A 20,473-nucleotide genomic window follows, 5' to 3' on the forward strand; every position below is an offset into this window, starting at 1 on the left:
GCTTTTTTCACTGCATATTCTTGTTGGGCTATTCATGCTCCTAATGATTCCAAAGCTATGCAGAGATATTTGCAAACTAACTTGTTCAAAACAGTAACTTTGTGTTTTGGAGCTCAAACTCCATCTCTGCCTTGTATCTAGGTTCTTGGGCAGGATGACATTCATACATCTAAGTGATTTCAGGTGGGTCGGATTTCTACCCCAATGGAGTTGCTATTTTCAACTCCAAAACTGAACTGGAGAATATTTGGTGAAGCCATATTAATGTTGGCTCAATCTCTCAGTAACCTTGTTGAGCTGGGCTGTAGGAAGCTCCGACCAAGTTAGAATCTTATAGTATCAGCCAGCCTGGTTCCCCCCAACCCCCGTTTATCTACAGTTTACCAGTGTGCCTTGATTAACTACCTGAAAATTATCTTGGGGGCAACTTTTTGTTGTTGCTTAATACCATACTTCTTGTGCCCTTCGTTTGACCTTTCTAAAGCTATTTCAGGACTTCGTCCAAAGCAGGAATTATAATGGATCTCCATCTGCTATAGTAGAATAAATAAACCATTACTGTGTTTGAATGGAACATTTTCCAGTGGCATACTCTGGTTTCTACTTGTTCTTGTTTTACTGAGGAAGAGATTAAGAATTGTCTGTACAATTGTTTGTACAATTTCCAGGTTATAATTTGTATACATGCATTTGTGCAGAGTGATCCAATATAAGTGGGAAAAGTACAAAACCAGAGCAGAGGGCTCTTTTCCAGTTGAGACCCTCTGCAATTCACAGAAACTCTAGTGAGAACTCAGCAGAATTTTATGTTAGAATATAACGATATAAAATTTAATGACTAGGGAAGTCATAAAGTGGGCTGGTGAGTATCTCATATTATACCAAAACCTACACCATAAGAAAGACATTGCTGATAGACCTCAAAGGCATTGACTGAAAACAAATCCACCGAACCACACCTGAACCCCTACTATTTCTAATGTTAAATCAAACATACTTTCTTTTTACTGTTGCACACTCTATGTTTGGGGACAAAATACAATTATGTACAGTACTGTCATCTCTATGTGGGTTGTCTGCACCAAAATTATGTGTCATTTGGCAGTTATCCCAGGTCTATAGTAAGCTTTGTCATTTGACCAATCAAATGTACTTGGTCAAATATGGTCAAATAACGGTCACATATTTAAAGCATTCCCAAGTACCTTCTATGTAGTGGCCATATTGTGTTCACCAATCCTCAGCCAGAGGATGAGGGGGGAAATGGAAGCAGAAATATTTAAATGTATATTATCAATATCAACATTTGTAGAGAAGAACCTAATGTTATCAACCCCTTGCCTAATATATTCCACTATATATCTACATTGCCCCACCATAAACTAAGAAATGACTTCCTCAATATGTTCGTAACTCTTTGCCCTAAACTACAACCTACGTTTAACATCTAGTCTGCAGCCGATCTTCTTCTCTTTTTTTTAACCTCCAAGTAACCATGTGAGCCCCTGATACAGATAGGGATCACTGCACAGGGGTAGGGAAGGATTAAACCTTCCCAGCCAGCCACTCCCCACTTTGCCCACCCTCCGCAAGAAGGCTGAAAAGGAGGGGGGATAGAGATATTGTCATCCACCTCACACACCACAAGACGTCACTTGTGGGCTGAAATTGGCATGGCGGCTCACAATTTGTACAGGCCTAATTTAGTAGCTCAGTAGTTCTACATGTGTGAAAATGGGCAATGTGAGCAGATGCTAGGGGAAATACAATAATCTAGCTAACCCTCCTGTATTGCATCAGTTGGGAGCTGTTTTGGCATTCTGTGTGTCATGACTACGCGGAAACAGAATGCCAACCCAATTCTAAATTAGTGCAGTACATAAGGTTACAAGTCCCACCTCCTGTGTTGATTGACAGTTCCAGGGATCCATAGAGAAACCCTTCATTTTTTCCAAGTGCCTCCCTCCCGCCAACCAAGAGCCATTCTACGTATGTGATTTACTGTGGAGGGAAAACACTTCAGGGTCAGTTGGGACACCTGACGTCGTGCTCACCCCACAGCCAGCCCGCCACTTCCCCCTCTAAAATGTGCATTTTCTGGAAGCTATTTTAGCATGTATTTGACCTTAAATGTGGCTCCTGCATGCTTCAGTTGCAGTGTGCCCTATTCACCCGAATTAAATCCTGCATGCTGGGCATACCTAGGGGTGTGTCTGTGCCTGGCTATACCTGATTGGGAGAGAGTGTTGGGAGAATAGCCTGCTAGTTCTACTCAGATGTAAGGAGCAGAGGCGAAAAAGTGAGCCAAAGACGCACTGTAAGGAGCTGCCGTTCTGCCACCACCTGCCCTCCCTACCATCTCTGGAGTATCTTTTTTCTATTGAGAAAATCAGAGCCCCTCACTTCCGCAGGGCTGCTTTCCTATTAGAGGCTTGACTCATTCATAGGATGCAGCCTTTTTTCTCCTTCTTAAAGGTGCAGTCCCACAATTCCGATGTGTCAGGATAGTGGCTTGACTCATTCATAGAATTCAGCCTGTTTTCTCCATTCATAAAAGCGCAGTTTAAATCTTTAATCTTTCACAATATCCCAATGGTGGATGAGAGGGGAGAGGTGTGGGGTTAAACTATGGGGGCGCTTCCAAACTTCCCTGAGCAGGGGAGCGTGGACAGGGCGGGGAACAAGCCTTTCATTTTCTCAGCAGCATCTACGCGTCTGATGACGTTCAGTGCAAGTGGCGGACTCTGCCCACACGACCCCAAAGTAAGGAGGACTGATGCGCAGTGTGGCCTGTGAAAGCACTTTTAAGGTACTGTATACGCTTTTCTGTCTACGCATCCCTGATGGAGCAGAGCACATTAAACATGAAAGTCCTTCATATTCTGTTGCCATGTAGATCTGGCCCTAGACTCCTCACAGCATAATTCAAGCTGCTCATGATGAGAGCTGTGTAAGTAAGGCCTGTTGCCTAAGCTTGCTTGCTTCCTGTTTCCCTTCTCATCCATTTTTCTTTTCATGTCATATCTCTTAGATTGTAAGCCTGAGGGCAGTTTGTTACTGATCTTATGTAAGCTGCTGTGGAAGCCTTTTTGGCTGAAAAGCATGGTAAAAATGCTTTAAATACATAAATAAATAATGTGGTTATGTGTGGTCCTGGTTGTTCCTTTTTTTTTTTTGATCAGCTGGCCCCTGAAAAGAATGAATTCTATTTATTGTTTTTTTACTTATAGCCCAACCATTTGCTCAAAAGTAAATCTCACTGAATTTAGGGATTTAGGTTTAAATAAATAAATATATCTTGAAGATTTAACTCCATAACATTTTGTTTCAAAAATCAATACAAAATAAAATAAATACTGGCCAAAATAATGAGAAAAATATTCATGACTTATAACTCAAATGGAAACAAAATGAACATCAGTGCCTACGACATCATTATTCGATATACATTAAAGCAAATTATAGACCAAGAATGATCGTCGCAGCATTGCAAGTATGCTAGTTAACAAGGGAAACCTAACGTTGGTTAGGAGCTGTATTAGGAGTAGGAGTGTTAAGGTACTAATAGATGCAGATCATCCTGAATTTCCCAGGTTATGATGCTGATCTACCAAGATCTTTGCATATTCAGTAAATTGGGCTCCATCTTCAGCTTTTGGCGTACCTCTCATTTGGAAGCTAGGCTGAATGGAGAAAGGTGGTGGCAGAATTAGGCTGAAATGTTGCCACTTGAACTTGCCTTCAAGGTAGCTGGATATCTCCATGCACTGCTCATTACCTTCTCCTCCCCTCATTAATTTAGGAAGCCCAAGATCATTTGAAAAATTAATGCAGGTTAGACAAGAGTCACAGCATGGGTTTTTCCTGTGTCGTTCCAGGCTTCCCAGCAGTGTGGGAACTGTGTGGCACTGCTGTGGCTCCCACGAGGTAATGTAAGAGCTCAGTGTTAGTTATGTGCATGACAGCTTGAATATTTACACAACTGTAAATATTCAACTGAAGAAAGAAAGGGGTGAGCTTTAAAGCTGGGGGAAGTTTGATGACTTCGATAAAACTTTTTGTAGGAAGGCTTAAGTTTTGATAAGTTTTGGTATACATGGCAATATGTAGATCTTTTGCTATACATGGCAATATGTAGATCTACTGGAGAGAGCATAGCTTGCCAACCTCTGACTGTTGTGTGGGGATGGGGAATTGCATCTGCTCCCCACCCCATTATGCCACTACTTAAGGACAGGAAAAAAAATTCCACAAGGCAAAGTAGCTGCAACTTAAGGAAACACCTTCCTTCCTCTGGGCAGTACTAAGAAAGGAAGAGATTTACTAAAGCAATCACTTCAGAAATTCTGGCTGAATCCAGGGCCTTTTCAAAACATCTAAAATCACATTGCTCATTTGAAAGGAAGAAAACCTCTAAATCATTTGCCTGACCATAGTTTTGTATATGTCAGCCAACAAATAATCTCATATTTATTTTTTTTTATATACAGTGGGTTCAAATAATGTGAATCATAATCTACAGTATCTGTTTGCCATTTAACTGATTTATTCATCTGGGAAGTGTTTCCCACTCAGTTTCTGTGAACAAGTATATATCATAGGTATTAAAAACTTTCTCATCCAGGAATTGACTATAATTTTCTTGGATGAAAACATTTCCTTTCCCAGATCTTGTGACTGGACACAGTTATGGGTAGTCAAACATTTAGAGTTTCTTTCCATGTATCGTACGAAAGGCAGTTTTATATGAACTGACTGAGCTACTTACTTGTGTCTGGTTGTGTGTGTGTTTTACCAAGTATTTTTAATAGCTTGGGAGGGCCAATTTTGTCAGTTGGTGAAACTCTCTCAGACAACAGTTTTAAGTTATGGTGCTTTTCCACTGTTCAGCAGAAGGAACAGACTCCCAGTCATAAGATAAGCTAATGCTCTTGTGAGCCAAGAACGGAACAGCAGTGAGAAGGCAAGAAGGCCAGGAAGATGGGCTCAGGGTATGGGTGGATAGAGCAGCAGCCCATTGCATTGGAAAAATGGCTCTAGAATCCAATTGTAGGGAAGGGTGGCAGGTTAGAAGTGAAAATTGGGGGAAGGGGAAAGTTTAAGTGCCCACCCACCACTTATCTTCTGCAAAGCAATCCCTCCTGGCAAGAGTAAGCAACTTCCCCTCCTTGCTAGACTCCTGGGTTAGTTGGAGGAAAGGCACCTTTCACATACGAAGTATAACTGAATCATAAACTGAAAATTAGGCTGCAATCCTAAGCACATTACTTGAACATTAACCCCATTGAAATAAATAAGACATACTTCAGAGGAAATGTGTTTAAGATAGGAGTGTCAAATGTGAAATATATTATTATTTTTCAGAAATAAAACCTGTGGCACAAAGCTCTCCTCCTCCACTGAAATGCACTTTCCCCACTTGATGATCCCCCTAGTGCTGCCACTGCTTTGGGATTGGAGGTGGAGGCAATGTGTGTTCAGGGGAGGGTTATGCGGCCCTGATGCAGCTCAACAAGTTTCACTACTAGTTGTATCCTTTGAACATCCTTAGATCTTAGGCTTCCATTACTCCTATGACGATACTTAATATCTATTGGTTACATCCTGGGACCTGCATGTCAAGAAGAATTATTTATCTTATAGACACATTCAGAGAAGCCGTAGATCTGCCTTCCCCAAACTGGTGCCCTCCAGACATTTTGTACTCCAACTCCCATCAGCCCCAGACAGCATAGTCAGGAATGCTGGGATTTTGTAATCCAAAAAATCTGGACAGCACCAGGTTCAAGAAGGCTGCCATAGACTCACTTTGTTAATGCTTAAAGATCTTTATAGCATATGGCCTCTGACCACAAGGGCAGCTCTGACAATGGAGACCTCTATTAACTATTTTTAAAAAACATTTGTATCTTGTTTTTCCTCAGAAGAATGCAAGGTGGCTAACAGAGGTAAGAACTAAAATTAACAATCAGGGACCACAGTACCTGATGGAACGCCGCTCCCTGCATAAACTGACCCGTACACTACGCTCTGCATCTAAGGCCCTCTTCCGGGTGCCTCCTCCGAGGGAGGCTTGGAGGGAGGCAACAAGGGAGAGGGCCTTCTCGGCAGTGGCCCCCCATTTATGGAATAATCTCCCTGACAAGGCTTGCCTGGCGCCAACGTTGTCATATTTTCGATGTCAGGTTAAAACTGCCCTCTTCTCTCAGGCATTTGGCAACATATAAGGAGTCTCTTTGATTGTCTCTGGCTGATTGTTTCAAATTGTTTTAGATATATGTTGTCATGTGTGCTATTTGTTCTATGTTATTACGTGAATGGTTTTATACTTTATATAATGTATTTTAATGTTTTTTGTTTAATTTTTTGAACCTCTCAGAGAACTTCGGCTATGGGGTGGTATAGAAATAAAATAAATGAAACGAAACAAACTAAAATAAGTGATAATTCACTTTCATCTAATACTTGAATTACTGGGGGAAAATAGGGGTAGTGGTAATGAAATCCACAAGTCTCATCTCCAAACCCCCTGATTTTAATTAATTCATGCTTCTCCTTACCTTCTAAAAACAGTAGCTAAGGGGACTATCACAAAATGTATGTTCTTTTCAGGCTTCGTGTGGCCGCTCTGTAGTTCAAACCCTAGTTACATCTGTAAGGTGTTGGAGGGTATGCTGTTGATTGGTGCTACTGCCTTGCAGACTGGACTGTCTTTCTTGGTTAGGAACGTTTGGTTAACTCTCTGCATATGACACTTGTTCACCTGGCACCGCTCAATACCATAATCAGAATCCTCCCTTCCATCTGACTCACTTATGCATGTCTTCTGCGCTAGCCAGGGTTCTGTCAGAAATGAAGTTTATCAGACATCACCGTTGTGTTACGCAACCAGTAACTCCTCCAAATTGTTTTGCAGCCACAACTACTGGCAAACAGATGTATCTTCTTATCTTCTTCTTATCATTAATTACAGACATAAATGCACTTTATGCCAGTTAATTAATTCCTTTAGGGAATTCCAGCTATGCAGTGGAAGCTGCAAAACTCCTCTTAAATACTTTCTTATGAAATATTTAATTAGCAATGATGTTCGCTGAGGAAATGCTGAACTTCCATTTCTAAAACGTTAATGAATATTCTTGCAGTTAATTTACAAGCTCAATTCCACCTCAGAAATATTTTACCAAATTTAGCCAGCGGCTTCCTTTTATCAAATATTTATCTGTTTATCATGTCATAGCTAGGTAACGGGCACACCCAATATAAAACAATCTCTTGTATGATTTTTTTAAATTATTTGCATTTATTTATCTTGTGTGTTCTGCATAGCAGGTTCTTTAATGACTCACGCCATAAATGCTGGGTACATCTATTCAAAACAAAACACACTAAAAATTATGGTGCGGTCTCATGCAACCTCTGCTTCAACACAGTTAAAGAGACCCTTTTAAAACTAAATTTTGGGATGGTTCAGTGGAATCATGTGCAAATATGTAATGGCTGCTGTTCATAGCATTGTTGATAGCACTGAAGAAATTTGGGAGGAAAAATTCACCTGGACTGTCAAACTTCAAGTTTGCATTTGAATATCTGGAAGATGAAAGGTTTCAAACTCTGAAATTTTCAGCAAATATTTATGTTCTACATAAATTTTCACCATTATGCCTTTTACCTTTACGTTGATGCTAGATATCAAATATTGGTGCGACTGATTGTTAGCACTCAAATTTGGTGCATTTTCAAAATAAATAGAGTTAGGTTGATAACTGTCTAGTTAAACACTTATTTATGGCACCATTTGTCAAAAAATAGCAAATCCTGTCAAAGCTAAACACTCCTAAGCCCACTGATTTAAGCTCAAGACAGTTCAGTACATGGGGTTGGATCCATATTTATGTTGGATTAACTGAGCTGACAGAAGTGGAGTTACCTGCCCACAGCAGCCCCTCTAGCCCCCTGAAAATGGTACACAAAATGTGGTGATTTTGTTATGTACTAATTTTGATTGATGCAGAAATATTGTTGGAGGGAAATTCTCATTAAAATCCCCAAATTTGCTGATTTTCCCACTTAGCTCTGCAGGATAAATACTGCAGATGAATTTACTGCCAAAACATAGTTTTGTGAATTATTACATTGAATATTCACTGGAAAATATAAATATAAACTGACTATTCACAAAAACATGATACCTACTTTTGGCTTCAGGTGATATGCATGCCTGTCTTTACTAGTGTTGCATTATTCTTTCTTTTTTAAAAACGTTAACAGTGACTTTAGTATTAGCTTGCTGTCTTCCAAGAATATTCTGTGACAAAGAAAAAAACTTGCTCAAATTTTTATTTATTTTTATTTGTACCCCCCTTTCTACCAAGTAAGATGGCACTCAAGGCAGCTCATATTACATAAGAAATTCCTGCTCAAAGGGTGTCTCGCTCAACAGAGAGTCTCATATCTATTTTTATTTTTATTTTTCTATTTATATTTCTGGTTTAATCAAACTCAGCTTAACATTTCAGCAATATGGAAGAAGACAGAATTCAACACCAAAGGAAGGATTTGTTTATCTCCGAGCAGTGCTCAGGACTAACCTTTGTTATGCTGAGAATAGGAAGAAAATTACTCACTTGTAGCTTGAGCCTATGCTTTGTGTATTAAGAAGTCCCACTAAATTCAGTGAAGCTTATTTCATAGTATATATGCTTAGGAGTGCTACTTTTTTGTATACAGGTGTAAGCCCACTTTCCCTACCAGCAACTGCTTGTTGTGGAGGGAACTATGGGACCTTGATTCAAACAGTGGCTGCATTTGCATCACATGTCATGCTAAACCATGCTTTCACCCAATGTCCACAAGCAAGTATGAGCCTTGGGCTCACATACTCTTTCCTTTCCTTTCTGTATGGCTGGGAAAGAGTAGTTTGGAAGCTTTTACTTTCCCTTTCCCTTAATTGTGCTTTGCCATGTCATCAGTGACAAACTGTGCTTATAATTAATTATAGTTAGTTTAAAAGAAACCAACTTCAAACCATGTTTTCTGAAGCTGGCTTGTTTAAACCAACATTAACCAAGTTAATGTTAACCACAGCTCCAAAGGAATCTGTGGCTAACTAAAAGTGGCAGCAAAAGTTTTCAAAGTCTTCCTCTTGACTAGGATGGATAAGGGAGGGGGAAACTGTCCTGTGGCTTGTGTTCCTACTTGTGTATGTCGCACTGAACCATGTTTTAGTGACATGTGAACGTAGCCAGTAGTGGGTGGATGAGGGGGGAAATTCCAGGACCCCAAAATAGTATGTGGTACCTCCAGCCTAGCAGCCCACAAATTTCTTCAAAGGAAGGAAGGGAAACAACCAGTGTACAACTTAAAAGAATACAGGGGCGGGGAGAGGGGGAGAGAGAGCTAAAATTTCTTTTAATAGGTGTGGTATATTGAATTTTAAGGGCATGTAATGGAACAATCCAGTTTCCCTTCTGATACTTGCCTGGTGTGGTTCAGTCCCACTGGATGTGTCTCTGGTTTTATTCCATCCCTGTGTGTATGTTGGAGCACATGGAAGACTGCATAAGCTCTTTTGCCCTGCTACCAGAAGGTTATGTTCCAATGTGCTGCTCTAAATAAAAAGGAAGCAGTTTGTAAACCTGCTTGCCTCTGCTGAGTGTTGATTTGAGCGCAGAACATATTGGAGCATGTAGGCCTGAGTAAGTACTCTAGCCCTGGGACCCACAGGCAACAGGAAAATGTAGGTAGGTTTGCACTTTAAAGAAAGTTTCCGAGGAACAAAATAGAAGGGGATGGACTCCAATAATTGTGTTTGACAGAACTGAGCATAAAGAGTCTATCACGCCTGTCCTCAACTGGTTACACAATCTTGGGGAATAAGTGTAGGCCTCAGGCCCTGTTAAAACACTCTGGTGGTGGAGCTGCTGGTGAATAAATGTTTCTGAGAGGGCAGAGGCCTGCGGGTGGTCTCTCCTCCACAGTCTTCTCTGGATGGTTTCTTTCGTCCTGTAGGCTGCTCAGTCTCTCTGTCCTCTCTCCCGTCTTCATCTCCTCAGAATTTCCTCAGGCCAAACCCTTCGGTCCTCTACTGCGGTTCCTAAGGGTCAAAAGGGGAAGTGCTCCAGGCATTGCACAGAGGCCTACATTGCACAGAGTGACACACATGTATAAATGTGGTCTACTCTACTTGTGACCCACCAAGCCAAGTATCAGGGCCCGCCAGGAACTTGGCAAACCTTCTTCTTTTGCTGCATGCCTGGGCACCCCAACAGCAGGGAGGTTGTTAAGGCCCTGTCAGGCCACAACCCACGGTTGGTGGGCTGTGCCTGACTTAGCAGGTTGCAATTTGTGCAGGCCTGATAGAGAAGAAGGCTCACTAGATCACAGTACAAATCTTGGGCCAGTTTGGTTGTATATATGAAGCTAACTACAGTGATTCCACCTAAATGTCAAGTTTCGTATAACTTCGTTTGACAAATGGAGGTTATAATACAGCTCACACAACACTTATGAGGCATACACTTTCATTTGGACTGAAGCATGCAAATTGTGCCCTGAACTATAGCCAATGTAACCAATATTTTACAATCAGAAGAAGTGTTAGATTTTGGGGGGCCTGGGTGTATAGTAGGAGACGGCGATGAAGTGTTGTGACATAAGTGTTGTGACATGAAGTATATTTTCACAGCAAATACTTCATAGAGTTTCAATGTTTGTAGCTATTGGCTAACTACCCTCCCTTGGATTATAGGCAGAGGAACTAGAGATCAAATCGCCAACTTTCGCTGGATCATGGAGAAAGCGAGAGAATTCCAGAAAAACGTCTATTTCTGCTTCATTGACTACGCTAAAGCCTTTGATTGTGTGGATCACAACAAACTCTGGCAAATTCTGAGAGAGATGGGGGTACCAGACCACCTTACCTGTCTCCTCAGAAACCTGTACGAGGGTCAAGAAGCAACAGTAAGAACCGGAAATGGAACAACCGATTGGTTCAAAATTGGGAAAGGAGTAAGACAAGGCTGCATATTGTCGCCCTGCTTATTTAACTTATATGCAGAGTACATCATGAGAAACGCCGGGTTGGATGAATCACAGGTCGGAATTAAGATTGCCGGGAGAATTAACAACAACCTCAGATACGCAGATGATACCACCCTAATGGCAGAAAGTGAAGAGGATCTAAAGAGCCTCTTGTTGAGGGTGAAAGAGGAGAGTGCAAAAGCTGGTTTGAAACTCAACATTAAAAAAACGAAGATCATGGCATCTGGCCCCATCACTTCCTGGCATATGGAAGGGGAAGAAATGGAAGCAGTGACAGATTTTATTTTCTTGGGCTCCAAGATCACCGCAGACGGTGACTGTAGCCATGAAATTAAAAGACGCTTGCTCCTTGGGAGGAAAGCTATGGCAAACCTAGACAGCATAGTAAGAAGCAGAGACATCACCTTGCCGACAAAGGTCCGTCTAATCAAAGCTATGGTTTTCCCAGTAGTAATGTATGGCTGTGAGAGCTGGACTATAAGGAAGGCTGAGCGCCGAAGAATTGATGCTTTCGAACTGTGGTGCTGGAGAAGACTCTTTCGAGTCCCCTGGACTGCAAGAAGGTCAAATCAGTCAATCCTAAAGGAAATCAACCCTGAGTGCTCATTGGAAGGACAGATACTGAAACTGAAGCTCAGATATTTTGGCCACCTAATGCGAAGGGAAAACTCTCTGGAAAAGACCCTGATGCTGGGAAAGACTGAGGGCAAAAGGAGAAGGGGACGGCAGAGGATGAGATGGCTAGATAGCATCACTGATGCAATGAATATGGACTTGAGCACGCTCCGGGAGAGAGTACAGGACAGGAAGGCCTGGCGTGCTGTGGTCCATGGGGTCACGAAGAGTCGGACACGACTGAACGACTGAACAACAACCAGGCAATCAGTCATCTCAAAGGTTGAAAGAAAGAATGAAAGAAAGTCCTTAGCACTTTTACTTGTGAAATTCTAAGGAAATGCATGCAGGCAATATTCTACCTAATTATTTATTAAATAGTAAATCAATTCCTGCTTTCTGGTGTTCTGGCCAAGACACTAGTATAACTGACAACCACTAGGTGCTTATTTTCAATTTTTAATAAAATGTTCATTAACTTTTAATCTAATTAAATACCTTTGACCATATTAGGGTACTTGTATTTGGGTTCTGGTTATTCTTCATTGATTCATCCTGGAATACACCCTGTGAAACCTTGGGCCCTTTCATTACAAATACTCTGCATATGGGTTTTGCTTCCCACCGAGGTCATGCCCAGATGCCAGAATTTTGACTTAAAAAGTTGGCATCCCTATTCACTGGTGCCTTCTTAAGTGACCAGTTAGGTTCCTTGTATGATTGTAACAGTCTTGTTAATGTGCCCTGAAAATGGATCCAGACGTATCTTGAGCTTAGCCAACATTCAACATCCATTCAACATTGGGAATTCCAACAGATTTGGAATTCCCAATGTTTTGTTACAGGCCTTTTTAAAGGAAAATTTTGAACTGCACAGTGGTAGCCTCATACCGCATGTCACTACATCACACCTGTGCATTTTCCTTGTGTGTGTTCAGGCTTTTTTTACATTCCATGACATTCCATGACATTCTATGATATTCAGAAGCCTACAGAGTGGCAAAAATCCTCAGAACTGGGAATCTGACAGCACTAATGCAGAATGTTATATTCAAGCTTCACACAACGGGAAGGCATCATGAGCTCCCACTCCAAGAAAATTTTATTTGGAGTGAGAGGGAAAGACACAGATGCACAAACAAATTGACAACTCTGTGTGACTTGTCAGGAAAGGGCTCCTGATTTTCTTCATCTTTGAAACACTGGCGAACACTTTGAGGAGAGTAGCAGTGGAGTCTGTGAGGAGTGTCTTTGGCAATGATAGGAGAAATGGACAATTTCTGATGCATTTGATCCAAATGGAAACTGTTTCTACTCATCTTTATAATGATGAAACCAACTATTGTCTTACTAGCCATCTTGTGCCATACTTGTAGTGCTAACTTTGTTGGCAGTTGTGAGCTAGGAGCATTAAAAATGCTTCCCTTCTCATTAGAATTAAGTAGATGAAGATAAAAATGCTGCACTTTGTGGTTTTAATTTTTGTGAACTGCCCAGACAGCTTCAGCTATTGGGTGGTATAGAAATAAATAAATAAACAAACAAATAAAACCTTAGAAACTGAAGGATCTGTTTCCCTAAACACCCCTGCCATATCTTTGCTTTAAATTTCCACCCTTAGCTGTTTTCTTGATGGTGGTGGTGGTGGTGATGATGCCATTCCAGCTTTGTTAAACACCCTGGCTTCAAATGAGGAATTTAAAGCAGAAGAGTGCAAACAAACAAACAAACACAATGATAGGAGAAATTGACAATTTCTGATCCATTTGATCCAAATGGAAACTGTTTCTATTCTTCTTTATAATGATGAAGCCAACTATTGCCTTACTAGCCATCTTGTGCCATACTTTTAGCGCTAACTTTGTTGGCAGTTGTGAGCTAGGAGCATTAAAAATGCTTCCCATCTCATTAGAATTAAGTAGATGAAGATAAAAAAAGAGAACTGTGCTTGTGAACAACAACAACAAAAAAACTACCAGTGAAAGGAATAGTTTTGTTATTGATTTATTATTTGTGTCCTGCTTTCCAGGCACAAAGTGGGCCCCATGGTGGATTGTTTTACTTTGTCTGGCTTTTATAGTATAGGCAAGATTGTGCAAAGTTAAGTTAAAGGGAAAATGTGAAAGCTTGACAAATAGAGAGAAGCTGTTCCAAATTTTGGGAGGGGGCTGGTCAGGTATACAAAGGTGGGACTGCAACCAGCAGGTTTACATGTCCAACTGTGAATGTGCATTAAAGAAGGCCTAGTGCTAATTAGTAGATCTGGACTATGGGGGACTATCTCGCCTTTTTGGAGAGTGGTTACTAGGGACTAATGCTGTCAGCTTTGGGACTCCTTTTGGGATGTGAAGCCTGCCTTGGATGTTTCCAGATGAGGCATTTATTTTAATCTTTAACTTTCTATCTTTTTTCTTACCACGGAAAATCTATTAAGGAAGAAAACATGGCATAGCTGCACTATGTCTTTTGATGGTTGGTGCTACAGTTCTGGTAACACCCTCAAGCACTATATCCTTCAGCAAGGACAGTAGTGGCAGTGAGGACATCTGTCAGAGAGAGATTCCCCCCTCCCTTGCCCCTTGTGGTGCTCTGCTGCATAGTTGAGACCCAAGAGGAGAGATGTCATGAGGATGGATGTGCTCTTTCCTGGCACAGGAAATGGGCCCCTGTTGAGAAGATGTTGTCTTTCTGTTGCCTAGACTGGTGTGTCTGAAGTACCCTATGATTAATCAGGTCTTTGTGTTCATGTTTGTGTGTGGAGGGGTAGAGTTGGGATCCCAGTGGTGGTGGTGGGTCTCATCTGAAATGAGTGTTTATTTGGAGGATCAACCCTGCGTGAGACCTATGGTAAAAGGTAAAGCAGCCTGCACTAAGGTGTGGGAGAATTCTAGAAGCATCACCATTGCTCAGAAAATATCACCCAATGCAACCCAGGAACCAACCCAGGAACCAAATTGACTTGGCAAAGGGGAGAGCAGGATACTAGGTGGCAATATTGTTACATTTTCTATTTAGTGTAGAGTGAAGTATGCTTCCAGTATAATATATATATATATATATATATATATATATATATATATGTCCTTGGTACTATCAAACATTGCGGGAATTCTGGAATCAACAAGCCACTTGTCACGAGTGACTAAACTATAATCAGTAAGCTACACGAGTCATATTAGATGGGACAAAAATCTGTCCCAAATTTGTATGCAGTCCTGGGCTCCAAAATGACTTCTAACTCAGTGTATGTGCCTGTTAACACAGCTGCCTTATTACATCATTGTTTTCCTTCCAAGCATTCTGACCACCCATTTCCTGTTTTTCTAGTGATTCTACCAGGGACAGTCCCAGCTGTGGAGATGGAAGCATGTGGACAAAATAAGTGTACCGTGCGTGAATTAAAATTCCACAACTGCAATACAGCCTGCCTCAAGCCATGTCTTCCTACGCAAATCCTACTCCTTTTGTAGTGCTGTCACGAGAATGATTGTGCTTTCAAGTGAATTACTGCTGGGCAATCACTAAACACGTTCAGGGCTAGTCTTCTTTCATTCTAGGTTGCGAGACTGATGGCACAATCCTAGTCCAGAGATCCACTAGTTTAAAGGGCTGTAGGATATGGTGGAAGCCTCGCTATGCTGCTGCAACACTAAATATGCCAACGACATGACAAATATACCAGTGTAAGTCCCCCAATACACTGGCAGAAGACTATGCTAGCATATCCACTATGGTAGCAAAGAACCACTATGCTGGTCTATCCACTATGCCAGCAGAATGGCCAAAACAGGGCAGACAGAGTTGTGGGTGAGTGGGGAAGGACTCACTTAAGCTGAATCCTATACTTATTCATTCACCAATCATGCCTTTGCCAATAGCGCAACTTTTTTCAATGGGACTTACTTCTGAGAGAATAATTTCTATTTATTCTATTTTTTGTATTTACAATATTTATATGCCGCTCCACATAGAAAGATTTTGGAGTGGTGAACAACAAAGAAAAGAATAAAGCACCGTATTTAAAGAATTAAAACACTGTAAAAGAAACAAATTCTGAACTTAATAAACCATGGCTGGTCCCTCAAGGAAGGCGTCTCGAAATAACAATGTCTTCAGGAGGCGCCAAAAGCAACACAACATTGGCACCTGCCTGACCTCCAAAGGCAGGGAGTTCCACAGGAAGGGGGTCACCACACTGAAGGCTCTTTTCCTGGAGGGCTCCAGCAGGGCCATGGTTCCATGTGGAACCACCAGGGACATGCCCTCTGATGACCTCAGTGACCAGGCAGATTGGTAAAGAAGAAGGCACTTTCTCAAGTATCCTGGTCCCAAGTTATTTAGGGTTTTGTACAGTACAACTAAAACCTTAAACCTGGCCAGGTAGTTAATAGGCAGCCAGTTCATATGATTGGGATGAAGGATGTCAGTAATACAATATCCCTGTATTACATATGAGGTCTGTGGCTGAGAGACCAATGTGGCTGTTGTAGCGTACATTACGCAAGACATGTAGTTGATCAGGGAGGGAATAGTCAGATGAACTCAAATATACCTTTGAGACCTGGAAAAAGCCTATTTGGTCATCCAGTCACTTTCTGTAACTAGTCAATGGCAGATTGTCAGCATGACACATTAGGTTGCTGGACAGAGTTTGAACTCAAGTCAGGAAATACGATCACTCTAAGTTTATGTTTTTGGTTTTAGAAAGTTTCCTTTTTAACAAATAAGGTTAGGGAAGTTGGAAGAGAAAAGCTAGTCACGCTAACTTTCTCTTTGGATTTTCTTCGCTTATGTAAGATCTTATTTATTTTGCCTCATGAATGATTCAGTCCTACGAACATCCTGAAATGATTCCAGGAAGGGGAAGCCAAAAGGGTAGCATGTCTGAGTACCAATGGAGTCAATTCAATGCTGCACGTCTTGCATGTCAGTTCCATGAATATGAACATGGTTGCTGATTACTGTTAGGAATTTCTTCCTGTTAGACCACTGGTAACTCCTAAAGCTATGCATCTTCATCTTTTGGAAACTAATGCTCCTGGGTCGCTGCATAAAGACCTTCTTAAGGAATTGTATACAGCTGCAAAGTCATGTATAGCACAGCATGTAATTGGAAGTCTCCAATTACAGAGCAGTGGGTTGATACAATTTGGGAGACTATGACTATGTATAACCTTATTCAGCAAGTGCAGCAAGCAAGGAATCCTAACTTTAAGAATGATATTATGGCAGCATGTTTCCATTTATTTCCTGTGTTGAAGCTCTTCAAACTTCTGATAAAATTCCAGCCAAGTAGAGTTGCCTATATTTTTTGTGATTAACACATACACACAGCATAGCATACATTCTCAGATGCTCCTTTTATATGCTGTATAAATTGTATTTTTACTCTTTTGTTAGGTATTAAGCTCCTACTTAGGCTGTTTAATGTACATGTTCCATAAGCATATCAGTTATAGACTATGAATTAAAATTAGTGAATTCCTTTGCTTTTTAAGTGCTCTTGATCTATGATGAGGTATGTTGTTCTTCGTTTTGTTGGCTTTATTTTGTCAACTTTATTTTGAAATAAGTTTTCATGGAAAAAAACCACAGTAAACTGAAGTCAGGGATGAATGCAATCAGAACCACAGTACTCTCCTAAACCAATTCACACCCAGGTAATCCCCTCTAACCTCCATCTTCTGTCAACTAACAAAACTCCCACCCCCATAACTTTTATTCCATGCTCCCTTCAACTTCTCCCTCCCACTTATTTATTTATTACATTTTTATACAGCCCAATAGCCAACGTTCTCTGGGCAGTTCACAACAATTAAAATTATAAAATAAGAAACAATATAGATGATAAAATACAATATAAACGTTTAAAACTACAATATAAAAATTAAATAATCAAATGAAAGCTAGCAGCAAGAATGTAAAATACAGTACCAGTGATCTGCCTCCCTCCCCGCATAGTCATCCACCTTTCCCCCACCACCACCGCACCGCCCAAGCAAAGTGATAACAAAGGAGTCATTTACCCTAAAAAAACAAAAAAATTGATCCTGTGCTTCCTCTGTGCCCCAGATTTTGCTCCATCCTTCTCCTACAAGAGGAATTCGCATACCTTTCCTTTCCCAGGGACAAAAGTTCAGCCACTTAGGGTGCAATCCTATATATTGTTTAGACAGGAAAAAGTCCCACCACTCCCAGCATTCCCCAGCCAGCCATGCTCCCTGGGGAATGCTGGGAGCTGCAGGGCCTCTCTCTGTCCAAACATGCATAGGGTTGTGCCCTTAGCAAATCAGATCTGCAAACCTCGTAACAAAACTTTCTGGAGCAGTGCAGCCTACTCACTGGGGAATCTCTTCTTCAATAGAAACATAATGGGCAGAGTTACTGGGCACGAGCCACAATGCAATATTTCATCATTGTGTAATTCATCAAAGATACCATTTCTTTCACCAGGGGAAAAAAAACCTCTTCCAGCATCAAACATGTTAACCAGTTCACCATCTGAATATTTTTGACCACACATTACTATATCACAAAGAGAAACAAATTCTCAGGATGCAAGATAGAATTTATTATAAGAAGCCCATTATTATAAGAAGGGCTTCTTATAATAAATTCTATATTGCATCTTGAGAACCTGTTTCTCTTCTTTGTGATCTACTTTGGATGCTTACTTCCTTCTGTTTTCACACATTACTATAACAATACAAAATAATGTAAGTGCTTGAACAAACAGAAATTAGAATGCAAAATGGTGTGGACAGAGAAATTGCTGCAATTTTACCTTAACAATCCATACTCCAAGAGATCTCTCCTCCGCTCCCTTCCCAACAAATACCCCAAACATAATTCATTACACTATCATTTAATTCTTTAACATTTAATTCTCAAAGTCTGGAATGGGAATGACACAGTTCCTAGTTTATGTACCCACTACTGGCAATAGAGTGATAGTGTGGCTTAAAGATAAGGGGCTATAGAGTTTCATTTATCATCTCTCTGCCCCCACCCTTAAATGTTTGATACAAAGTCATGGTGATGTTATGGGATTACTAACTGATTATGTGAGGGGTTTGGAGAGAAAAGGGTTTATGTGGGCAGGAAGAGCTGTTTAAACTAGTCCTAGTTTAAGCTAAAATGGAAGAAGTGCTTTAGTGCAAATTGATTTAAGAATTGGTTTAAAAGATGGTGAAAAAAATGGCAAGCTTATATGAATTGCCCCTTTCTCTGCCCACACAGCCATGTTACACCCACAAGTGTGCATAGAAAAGAGCAGGATACATACATTAAAAAAAGCTTTCTACCCCACCTCACCTCCACCCAGGTGTGAGAGTGAATTACAGTTGGCACAACTGAGTAGTGCCAAGAGCCACCAGGTTAAAAAAAAAACCTGACAGCACAATCCTATGTATGTCCACTCAGAAGTAAGTTCCACTGAGTTAAGCGGTGCTTAGTCTCAGGTAAGCAGGTATAGAATTGTGGTGTGAGAGTCCTATCTTAAATAACAGTGGAAGTTTGGGGCAGCATTCAACGTTGCCCTTGCACTGGGGGAATGACCACTAGTGCAATGGGAAGCTAGTGTTTCAACTAGAAACTAGCCCAAACTAGTGCTTCTGGAAAGGGACAAGTCGGTGGAGATCATGGAAAGGAGCTCCACGGCACTGACTTGTCCTGCTCTGGAAGCACTAGTTTGAGTTAGTTTCCAGGGTTGTGCTAATGAATGCTAGTTCCCCATTGTGCTAGTGGCCATTCCCGCTAGTGCATCACGATTGTCTCAGGCAGACTGCCAGCACTGGATACTGCCCTTGATAACCATATCTACACTGGAGTCAGTTCTTGATTCCGCAAGGGCAAACCAAACATTATATGCAAATGTGTGTATTGAGCTCTGGGCCTCTTTTTTTTTTTTTTAATATGAAGAGCTTCAGTAATGGCTAATTTTGAATGGAATAGGGGTGTGAAGAGCTTAACCTTTTCCCCAGTGGCCATTTTTCTTCAAATTGATTTTCAGCTGTTCTCCCCCTAACCCCTGAGGATTCCAGACACATGCTTAACCTGTGGTTTTATAATGTGGTTTTAAGCATTCATATTTTATATTGTTTTATGCTGCGCCTTGTGGTTTTAATTTTTGTGAACTGCCCAGACAGCTTCAGCTATTGGATGGTATAGAAATACATATATACATACATACATACATACCTTGGAAACAGAAGGATCTGGAAACCTGATGCATGCGGAACAGCTGGGGGTGATCTGAGGCTGAAAAACAGCTTTCCCTAAATACCCCTGCCATTTTTTTGCTCTAAATTTCCACCCTTACCTGTTTTCTTGATGGTGGTGGTGGTGGTGGTGGTGATGCCATTACAGCTTTGTTAAACACCCTGGCCTCAAATTTATTTATTTATTTATTATTACATTTATATCCCACCTTTTTTTTTTCCTCCAAGGAACTCAAGGTGGCGTACATAATCTTCCTCCTCCATTTTATCCTCACAACAACAACCCTGTGAGGTGGGTTGGGCTGAGAGTTTGTGACTGGCCCAAAGTCACCCAGTGAGCTTCCATGGCTGAGTGGGGACTAGAACCCAGATCTCCCGACTCCCAGTCCAGCACTCTCGCCACTATACCACACTGGCTCTCAAATTAGGAATTTAAAGCAGAAGAGTGCAAACACACAAACAAACACCCTTCCTTATGGAGGCACAATGTACACCGATGTGCCTTATATCATGCAGACGCTGCCAGCTTTTTATCACAGGGATCCTGCCAGCTCCAGTTCTGACTGCATAATCACACCATCCATGGTGCAGATAGA

The sequence above is a fragment of the Heloderma suspectum genome, chromosome 4 (assembly GCF_057233095.1).
Source record: "Heloderma suspectum isolate Gila_16-S chromosome 4, 16-S_ref, whole genome shotgun sequence".
Classification (NCBI taxonomy): Eukaryota; Metazoa; Chordata; class Lepidosauria; order Squamata; family Helodermatidae; genus Heloderma; species Heloderma suspectum.